The 11,264-nt window shown below is 39.1% G+C and overlaps 1 protein-coding gene across 1 annotated transcript in view; it reads left to right on the forward strand.

Moving 5' to 3' along the window:
* The first annotated feature begins 2,036 nt into the window (after positions 1 to 2,036).
* Positions 2,037 to 11,264, forward strand: part of fndc3a (fibronectin type III domain containing 3A) — a 378,322-nt gene continuing 369,094 nt past the window's right edge. Inside the window, exon 1 of the mRNA XM_039745857.1 lies at positions 2,037 to 2,576. The gene's annotated coding sequence lies outside the window, so the exon portion shown is untranslated. The remainder of the gene's footprint in view (positions 2,577 to 11,264) is intronic.

An 11,264-nucleotide genomic window follows, 5' to 3' on the forward strand; every position in this document is an offset into this window, starting at 1 on the left:
ATTACCTTGTTGTTGGTCCTTTTTTATTTCTGCAGCAAATGCAATGGCCTTGGTAATGTATGAAAAACATATGATTCTGAAACAGAGCTGCAATTTCTTGGGTTACTGACAAGTCTTCTGTGACGTTGCAGTGTTTCTTTAGTAGCAGGGTATGATTAACAGTATCATATGCGGCTGACTCATTGACAAAAGCCATAGCACATTATCATTTTTCTTTCAAACACATTTTCAGTATATTGTATTAAATGTAGAGTTTGAGATGTACAGTGTTTCCCAAGTCTTGTTGTCGCTTGTTGTGGAATAAGAGAGGGTTCTAATATGTATATTAAGCGAAAAAGGATGACTCTTTCCAGTATTTTATACATGTGGCTGACCAATTAAATTATTCTAGAATTCTAGAATCTAAGAGCACTTAGCTAGGTGTGGGTATGGCTATAACTTGGGATTTTCTTCAAATCTTTGGGATATGACAAGAGCACAGATACATAGATTGAGACATCACCATTTTGTTGCCACACCAACACCATCCAAACCCTACATTATTACCCCCCTCTTACACCCACCTACCCCCTTTCCTTATTTTCTATATATTGCCTTTGATTCCTGTATGTCTAATCATTTTCCTCTAGTGATGACTCCTAGAAGGGGTTGAAAGCCTAGGGATTAAAAAAGTATTTTAAGATATGTGACTCATCTTCTACCTTTGTAAACTAGATAGATAGATAAATAGATAGATAGATAGATAGATAGATAGATAGATAGATAGATAGATAGATAGATAGATAGATAGATAGATAGATAGATAGATAGATAGATAGATAGATAGATAGATAGATAGATAGATAGTCTCAGAACCATTTGGTCTGGAACCGAATGATCTATATCACCATTTTTCCCTCAGTGCAGGCAATTGGCTGTTTTGGGTGCTGTGACTTTAAAGGTAACTGAAGGGGTATTCAGGGGTACAGGGACATCAGAAGCCACTAGAGTGAATTCTACGGCAGTCTGGTGTTCTAAAATCAAATCTACTTATACCCATGGGGAAATTTTGCTTCCTAAGATTGAATACATAAAATGAATTAGAGAATTAATGAAAGCCACCCTAATCCTGGTCATTCATAACAATTGTAATGGTTTACTTCATGAGGTAGAAGTACATAATAAACAAGAACAATTGAATTAAATATTTGAAATATTAAAAGGTGTGCTCCAATGTAAATGTTTAAAGTTTAAATATTCTCAATTGTAATAGAAATTTGTCATTTTTCACCCTCTGCTAGATATCCACAGAGGTCTAGATATCTAATAAAATATTAAAAATAAAAAATAGTATATTTGTAATCACTGACCTTGAAGTAGACCATGATGATACCCCACATACTTATGTTTCAAATTTGTTAGTTGTCCCTTTCTGTGAGTGGCTCTAAAGGGCTAGGACCACCGGTAACCTGTGCTCTATGCTTGCCTGAGCCTTCAGTTCTATAGCGCCCAAAATTTGGAACGACCTCCCAAATTAATGAGATTGCTGACTCAATTCCTTCTTTAAAAAACAACTTAATTCTCATTTATTTAGCAAGGAATTTAAATTATCCAGACGTTCTGGTCCTTCTTTCAGTTTCCCCTCTCTGTCCAGATGCTCAGGATGATTTGCGTTTGTATCACATATTATACAGTATTATTTGTTTCAGGGGTTTCTTGCGGTATCTTGGATATTTTGTATTTTTATTCTGGTTTATTGTCTGGTACTCCAAATTAATGCTTTGTGTTTACCGTATTTGCCTTTATTTAGTGTTTTTGGTGGAGATTATTTGTTTCCAATGTTGTGTATGCCCTGTTGTTCATTTAAAATTTTGTGAAGCGTTTTTGGGCATGGGAAAGGCGCTATATACTTAAAACATATTATAATAATTAAAAAGTTAAGCCGGGCTGCCACGTGTCACGTGACGTGATGCAACCCAACACACACACACAGATAACACCCCCCCTCCCCTCAGAAGGGGGCGTGGCCTCGTAGTCGAGACTGGGAAGTAGTCGTAGATAACGGGAAGCTAGACCAGTTGACACGTTTTTCCAGCAGTCTGCAGACGTCACTTGGAGCTGCCCACTGCTGTCGCTGCAGCTCCTCACCCCGCCAGTGTAGTCCCGAGGACTTCGACCCCCTGCCGATCGCAGTCGGCGGTGCTGGAGCTGCTTACGCACTTTTGTACTTTTGAACTGGGAAATTCCATCCACGGAGTGGTGCGCATGCGCACCGTTTGTGTACATTCCATGCGAAGATGGCGGCTTTCGTGATTGATAAAGAGCTAAGGAAGTCTAGATTATTACCGGGGCTACAAAAATTATGAGCTGCGGCATTTGGTGAGAGTTACATCGCAGACAGATAAGGCAAAGGGGCAGCCAGCCGGCCGCGGAAAGCTGGGCGACGTGTCCATCGAGTTGGAAGTCCTCTTCTCTGCTTCCGTAGGATTTTTTTTTTGTTGCTGCTTGTTTGTTTTGTCGAATGCATTGACTCTTCTCTATAAAGAGTCTTAAGAAGAAGGGAAAGCAGGGATTTGCCCCACAGCCCTATATTGTCGGTAAGTCCAAGCGTCCCCTAATGCACAACTGTAACGTGCGGGATTGTGACTTGTGTGGCTTTGAGGCAAATGAGTATTTTTTTTTTTTGACGAACAGCAAAGTTTGTTTCTGTACATTACAAAGATGGTTTAAAAAATAATAATTGGGCAGAAATCACTTATGATGAAGCACTTCGGTAATATAGACGCAAATCGGTGGCATTTCGTGTATCACGGAAACTGCATCTACTGTAACGAGCGCTTCTGCATTTTAGACCCCTAATTCCCTTGGTACCAAACGCCAAGAGGAACAATCAAGACACCCAGCGTTCCTGGCTAAGGCGAATGGAAACGCGGTGAGACGAATCGTTCGTCCACGGTGGGTCTGGTAAAGCCCCCTTTTTATTTTATTTTATTTATTTTTTTTAGCTGCGAGTGCGCTGAAAGCGCTTTTTATGAATAGCATCCTTGTAGGAGCATCTGTTAGAAAAGAAGCGCCATGCAGCTGTCAGTCGGTACTCCGCCCCTCGCTGACATATCGGACACATGCCGGACAAAACACCGTCCGTCCGTATATCCATCCATCCATCCATCCATGTAACCAGCTCAGTCCAGTTCAGGTTTGGCTGCTTGAGGCGCACGGCAGGAACCAACAATAGACGGGGGATATCCGTGCATGGCATATCCCGTTCAGACGGAGACCCTCATCTTCAGAAAATGTTAAGTTTGGAGTGATTGAAGTATTAGCTTTAAAACACTTAAGACTTTTGCTTAAAAGTTAAATTTATTGCTATTTAGCCGATCATATTTTCTTTGCACTTCCAGTTTATGCATACACCTGCACTCTTAAAAAGGTATCAGAGTGGTACTTGAGTGTGATGCCACAGTTTGGTTCCCATACACATGAAGGCTCCAGAAAGACCCTTTATTTATATTTTAGTAACAAGCACCATACAGTAAATGACCATGAAGAGATTGTAACAGATTAGTTAAGTATCAATGGGTTTTGATTTTAAAAGGACTGCATACCATAATACAGACTAAATAATAGTTTTTTTTATCTGTTACTGTCCTGCAAGGTAGGCTACCATACATCTTAAGGTTTTTTTTTTCTACATGTCACAAAGTTTTTCAAAGCGCAAAGACCCCTTCCCAGAAAGAAATTGTGCTTTGTTAAGCAATGGGTCTGTGAGGAACCACACAACCCATTAAAGAACCATAAAGTGCCAAAATAGAACCAGTATGATTAAGAGTTAATGACACACCAACATTAATAAGGAGAATGGGCTCAATTTCTATATTCATATATTGCCTCTTAGATTATGGTATAATCTTTTACCCCCTGTAAGTTATAATGAAATAGACCTTTCTTAACTATTCCTGTCAAAATAAGAGTATTAAGTAAGCCATTTCAAAAATAGTCTGACGTCAAGAAGCACTGTCTCTTAGATTAGCTTACAAATAGACCACTGGCATGCACTTTTTCTGATAAAATTTGGAGCTGTGTTTGTTCAAAATGTTTAAGGTTCTGCAACTTCAGTTTACTTCTTAGAACAATTCAGGCATTAGTATGATGTGTGTTTAAATAATTCAGCAATCTTAGTAACTAGATTTCTTCCCAGTTTTCCTTCCAGTGGTGTGTTAGATTGTTGTCTTGTTCTGTGAATATCTTTTTCATTGATAATGGTTTTGACCCTACTTTTTTGGTAGCTAAAAAGGGTTAATGAGACTTGTCATTCTGTTTGGTTTAGAGCTCTTTTCTTAGGATGTCAATCTTGTAACCTTCTTCTGTAACACTTCTTACAAAACTGATCTTAAACTTGAAATTAATTGACAGGTTGCAGCAAATTTCTCATGGTGTTACATCCTTAAACCTGACAAGGTTAATACAGTGAAACATCTCGATATATGTAGTTCATGGGTGAATACGTGTACTTTATTTGTCTCTAAGTGTAAATTAGAACATTAGAGAAGACATAAAAGAGAAATATAGAAGTAATAAAACAAACAACACCACCTTAAACACATATAAGAACTTCTGGCTTAGATACTGAGAACTGCAGTAATATATTGTACATTATTTGAATATATTTGAATATCCAATATTTGAATACCTGCAATGCATTACTGCTTGACACACTTCTGACAGTGCTATTGATCTGACAACAAGATCATGAGCTGGGAGCTATCCACCATAGATGTTTTGCTTCTTTTTTTCCTGGAACATCTCCAGGTGGTGGAGCAACAGCTGGCAGGTCTCATTACTACCCCATGTAGCTGGCTCTAGGACTCTTTTCTCCATATGATGTCTTTCCTCCTTTGCCAGAGCTTTTCCTTTTCTCTACCTCTTCCACCAGCTCCTTCAGCGCCATGTTTAGTTTGGCCCCTGATACTTCCATGCCCCTCAGGAAATGATGGGTAGTTGACCCTGTGTACCTTCAGAACTCTACCTTTATAGGGTTGATGACTGTCCTTCTTCCTACCTCTACGCATTATGCCTTCAGATCTGTGTATTTCTCTCTCTCCTTCTCATGGACTGCCTTTATACCTTTTTCCCATGGCATGGTCAGCTTAACCAGCACAACTGTACTTTGGTTCTGTGGACCACTGTAACATCTGGATTCTACAATTTTCCCGAGGAAGGTTGTGGTAACCTCATTCGGGAACTGAAGCTTCCTGTCCAAGTCCACTCTCAATGTCCCAGAGGTTGCTTGATGCTAGGATCGATGCTTTGTTAGAGATGTTCCGTCTCCCGTCTCCTGACCAAATAAAGGAAATCAAGTGTTGTTTATGTGCTGAATGAGCCCCATTTGCCTGCTGTGTGTGTGTTTCCAAGATCTCTGCTAATTACCTTAATAAGTTGTCGTTCCATTATTTAAAGTAACCTTGTGCTAATGCGTCCTTGCAGCTAGATTGTGAATATATACAATGCATTACACAACCACAACATTAGGCCATTTAAGAAAAACTATTGATGAGAAAAGGCCATTCAGCCTATCAAAGCTCACCAGTCCTATCCACTTAATTCCTCCAAAACAACATCTTGTTAAGTTTTGAAAGCCTTAGAGTAGTTCTGGGCGGTATACCGGTTCATACCGAAAACCGTTTATTTTTTTTATGATATGGATTTTTCTTATACCGCAACACCGGTTTAAATTGCCTAATCGACGTTCGGAACGTGGCGCAGCGGGAAACTGTTCAAGTGGGGACCTTTTTCACTGCTACACCGCTAAACACAGATTTGTTGCACTAGGGCTCTTTTTCACTGCTACACCACCAAATAGTGGGCGGTAGCACCGCGCGGTGAAAATGGACAGAGAGCATTCCAAAACTGAACTAAAAGTAAAGTTGAACATGATGAATAGAAGAACTTTTGCCAAAAAAAAGGAGTCACGTCCGTCACCTGGAGATAACTTTAGTTTTAAAAGGTCAGATGTGTAAATACTGTTTCTATACTACTGGATAATACTGCAAGCCAAGTTGTACTCAAACCCCGTCATAAGTTATATAGCACATTAAATGCTTTGTGTTAAGTGATTCTTAAACTGACTTCTTCTTACACTAAGAGCGATCGCCGCACAGAATACATTCACTTCATGACCTTCCTGCTCTCTGAACATTTAGAATGCTAAGATAAATACTTAATATAATTTTCATGGTGAAATGCATTAAAACATGCATAAATCATATGGGGGCACGGTGGCGTCCCTGCCTTACATTTGCATGTTTTTCTGGTGGGTTTACTTGGCGTGCTTCAGTTTCCTTTCAAAGTCATGTAGGATGTGGGGTTTTGTTGTGCTATATTAACCCTGCCAGTGTATGTTTTGCTTGTATTCATCCTGCAACGTGCTGGCGACTCGTTCAGAGATGGGCGCAACTCTGAATGGATGGCATAATTAAACATGTATAATGAAGATATTTTTAAAGTTCTGAACACTCCGTGGGCTAAGTTTATAACTAGTTTTAATTTCACAAAGACGTTTATCGTGTGGTGAAAGAAAAAGGAAGGAAGGAAAAAGGAACTGGGGTTTTAGTACGTCAGATAGAGACAGCATGCATGCAATAAAGATAGCCCGCTCAGAAGAACATGCATTGAATTCTGTGTTTGGGTCTCCGACCAGCAGATCAGAAACCCAACATTTGCACAATATTTAAATTAAACCTGTGCAATAGCTATTCAGTTCTCTACACTGAACATACACCAGGGGACCCTTTACTGCGAGGGAGCAGCACTACCACCTCACTACCGTGCATGTGTAATACCTGCTTTAATGTATTTCATCATGAAAATGATATCAAGTATTTATCTTAGCATTCTAAATTTTCAGAAAGCAGGAATATCATGAAGTGAATGGATTCTGTATGGTGATTGCTGTCTTCTCTTAGTGCGGAGGAAGTCAGTTTAAGAAGCATAGTGATTAACCACTGCGTCGGGGAACGTAACACAAAGCATTTGATGTGCTGCATTAATTTGACGGGGTAATTTAAGTAATTGATTAAACACTGATTTTTGGAAGAAGTTTAGTTTACGACATTCTACTTTAATTATGAAGTAAACTATGAGAATAAAGTGGAAATGTCGACTTTGTTCTCGACATATAGTTTGTTTTTTCTTCCCAGTATAGCTTAGCTTGAAGCGAGGTCCGTATTAATGCAGTTTGCCTAAATGATGGTTCAGTTGGTAAAGATGTCATCACCAAGTTGCACGTGTTTTATTTTATTTTAATTTGGTGAATACTGTGTAATGCACCTGGGCTTGAAGTAATAGTGCAACTATCAGTAATAATACTATTATTTATTTTATTGTTATTATTTATTAGTTTAAATATTATGCAGTTTAATGGTGATAAAGTTGTTTAAAAAGTCACTTTAACGTGTCAGTGGACAGAGATTGTTAACATTAACAGAAAGTGTAGTTGGTTTACAAAAATATTTACTATTTATTCCTTTTCTAAGAAATATTCGGTGCAATACAATTTTTGACAAGCACTTCTGGATATTTTACTAAGTCTAAATGCCTCTTTGTATGGTTGAAAATATGTTGTCAAAATTATAGTTTGTTTTTGCAAAATTTGTTCAATAAAAAGGTTCTATATTTTGACTGCATCTATCATGCAATGTGATACCTTCTCCATTAGTGCCACCCCCTTGAAAACTATCACTTTATGGGGCAATGCAAAACTGTATTAATACTTGTGTGCACATTAAAATGTTTTTTTTTTGTACAATACTCTTGATAGTGGAATAGGTTGTTCTTATCCAGTAATTGCAGTGGAAAATGTGGTTAACATCCACTCATGCATGGGGAAAAAAATACAGTCGAATACCGTGAAACCGGGATAATTTAGAAAAATACCGTGATACAGAATTTTGGTCATACCGCCCACCCCTACCTTAGAGTCCTGCTGTCTACCACACGACTTGGTGATTTTTTCCAAATGTCAATGGTTCCCTATTTGAAGAAAAATCCTAACATATGCGTGTAATTTACCCATAACGTGTTTTAAACTGCGCTCCCATGTTCTTGGTTAGCCCATTTTAAAGTCACTGTCTCGATCCACTACCCATCTTAACTTTAAACACTTCAGTCATGTTTCCTCTTAATCTTCTTTTGCTTAAATTGAACAGGCTTAGCTTTTAATCTTTATTCATAATTCATCCCCTCTAGCCCTGGAATCAGCCTGGTTGCTTTTCTCTGGACTTTTTCTAGCACTGCTTTGTCTTTTTTTGTGCCCAGAAGATCATAACTGCACACAGTACTGCAGGTGAGGCCTCACCAGTGTGTTATAAAGCTTGAGCAGAATTTCTTTGGACTTTTACTCCACAAATCAGGACACTATATAACCCGTCATTTTGTTAGCATTGTTAATGGCTTCTAAACACTGCCTGGAGGTTTATAGTGACAAGTCCACTATGACTCCTAGGTCCCTCTCATTAGGGCTACTTGCACGTTTCAGACCTCCCATTCCATTTGTATATTACATGCCATACCACATGCACTTCATTATACAAGCACATTTGGGCCCGCCCGGTACTTGGATGTGAGACCATCTAGGTAAAAGCTTGGTTTGCTACTGGAAGAAGTGTTGGTGAGGCCAGTAGCGGGTGCGTACCCTGTGGTCTGAAAGTGGATCCCAATGCTCCAGTGCAGTGACGGAGACACTGTGCTGTAAAAATGGTGCAATCCTTGGGATGTCCTGACTCTCTGTGGTCTTTAAAAGATCCATGGGTATCCTTCGTAAAGAGTAGGTCGTTTCCCTGGCTAAATTGCCCACCATGGCCTAGTCATTCTGGCTCCCTAATCATCCCCTGTCTCTAATTTGTTATCTCTCTCTCTCTCACCCCTTCACCACCTAATAGCTCATAAGTAGTGAGCATACTGACGTAAAAATGGCTGCTGTCCCATCATCCAGGTGGATGCTACATAGTATTGGTAGCTGAAGTGGCTTCCCACTCACTAAAAGCTCTTTGAATCGTGAAAAAGCAGCTACATAAATGTAAATAATAATAATAATTATTTACAATAGTAGTGAAAAATAAATTGCACAAAAACAAATAATATGCAATGCAGTAATGTAGAGTTACACCACTCAGTAATATATCAATAATTGTTTAAAGAAACACAAACTAAACATAATTTAGATTGGATGAAAGAGTTTAGAAATCAGGAAAAGACCGAGATAAATCAGAGACCATGTTTAGCCACAGTGACTGCAGTAGGAAAGAAACTATGTCTAGTAGTTCTTGCTTTTAGTAAATGGTCATGTTTCCTTAAAGGTAATAACTAAAGTTGATGGTTGTCTGGGCAAGTGTAATCTTAGATTATATTACAGGCACACTCCCTGACCTGTGACGTATATAGGACCTCAGTGGAGTTCATTTCCAGCCTTACAGTCTTTTTTTCTGTTTGAATTTCACGCTGCAGTTTGTTTTGAGTGATAAGGTACCTTGCCATACCATGGAGGAAGTGAGGGTGCATTCAATAACAGCTCAATAAACTGTACCAGCACTGATTATGACATGTTAAACTTTAAGTTGGCAGAGAAAAAACACCACTAAACTTTTTTTTGATGAGAGCAGTTACTGTATGTTTTCATCCCAGAAAATCATCCCGCAAAATTTAAACAATTCCACCCTGTTCACAGTGAAAATTTTTATTATTATTATTACTACGCCTATTTTAACTTCACGTTTGTTGTCTGGTACAAATCTTGTAATCGATATTTAACCCACTTCCTATTGTCTAAATAACTTGAAATTTTGCACACTTCCGGTGACAATACATGAATCAATAATCAGTTTCACTAATTGATCAATTAATCCATGTTAATTATGCAATTTTCATATGAAGAATAGTTCAAGATTTCACCAATAGATGGCGCGAGTAACAGATAGAAATATTTAAAGGAAGTGTTAAAGTATTGATTACAAAATGATACTAAAAACACCCAAGACTAAAAGGTTGAAAATAATATATTTTTATATATCTATAATAATAAAAGGCAAAGCCCTCACTGACTGACTGACTGACTGACTGACTCATTGACTCATCACTAATTCTCCAACTTCCCATGTAGGTAGAAAGCTGAAATTTGGCAGGCTTATTCCTTACAGCTTACTTACAAAAGTTTAGCAGGTTTCATTTCGAGATTCTACACGTAACGGTCGATAACAGTCGACAACGTCCGCCATGTTGAACTTTCTTATTTATGGCCCCATCTTCACGAAATTTGGTAGGAGGCTTCCCTGCTCTAACCAAAACGATGTACTTACTTATTTCGATGGTATGACGCCACTGTCAGCCGCCATATTGAACTTTCCAACGTCACTAATTCTCCAACTTCCCGTGTAGGTAGAAGGCTGAAATTTGGCAGGCCCTTGCCTTACAGCTTACTTCCAACAATCAAGCAGGTTTCATTTCGGAATTCTATGCGTAACGGTCATAACGGTCAACAACGTCCGCCAAGTTGAACTTTCTTATTTACGGCCCCATCTTCACGAAATTTGGTAGGTGGCTTCCCTGAGCTAACCGAAACCAATGTATGTACTTATTTCGGTGGTATGACGCCACTGTCAGCCGCCATGTTGAATTTTCCAACATCACTAATGCTCCAACTTCCCGTATAGGTAGAAGGTTGAAATTTGGCAGGCTCATTCCTTACAGCTTACTTACAAAAGTTAAGCAGGTTTCATTTCGAAATTCTACGCATAATGGTCATAACGGTCAACAACGTCCGCCATGTTGAACTTTCTTATTTATGGCCCCATCTTTTCGAAATTTGGTAGGCAGCTTCCCTGCACTAACCGAAACCAATGTACGTACTTATTTCGGTGGTATGATGCCACTGTCGGCCGCCATTTTGAACTTTTCAACAGTCTTTGTTACCTATGGGCCCATCTTCAAGAAATTTGGTACACAGGTTCCCAACGCTAACTGAATCCTACTTACGTACATATATACGTCCATAGCCTGCAGCTCGGTCACCGTGTGAGGCGGCGTTGGGTCCCCCATCCCAACGCCTCCCACGCTGTTGGCTGCCTGCCTATATAAGGCCATCCGTCGCTCCAGTCTCTACATTCCCTTCCTTGCTTCGCCACGGGATTCACGTCTCCCTACTGATAACTACAGCCTTTTTGTTTAATCCACGGCTTTTCCGCTGTTTTATTGTTTGTTTATTACAATTATAGTTATTGTGGTATTTTAGACTT

The sequence above is a fragment of the Polypterus senegalus genome, chromosome 2 (genome assembly GCF_016835505.1).
Source record: "Polypterus senegalus isolate Bchr_013 chromosome 2, ASM1683550v1, whole genome shotgun sequence".
In the NCBI taxonomy this organism is placed as follows: domain Eukaryota; kingdom Metazoa; phylum Chordata; class Cladistia; order Polypteriformes; family Polypteridae; genus Polypterus; species Polypterus senegalus.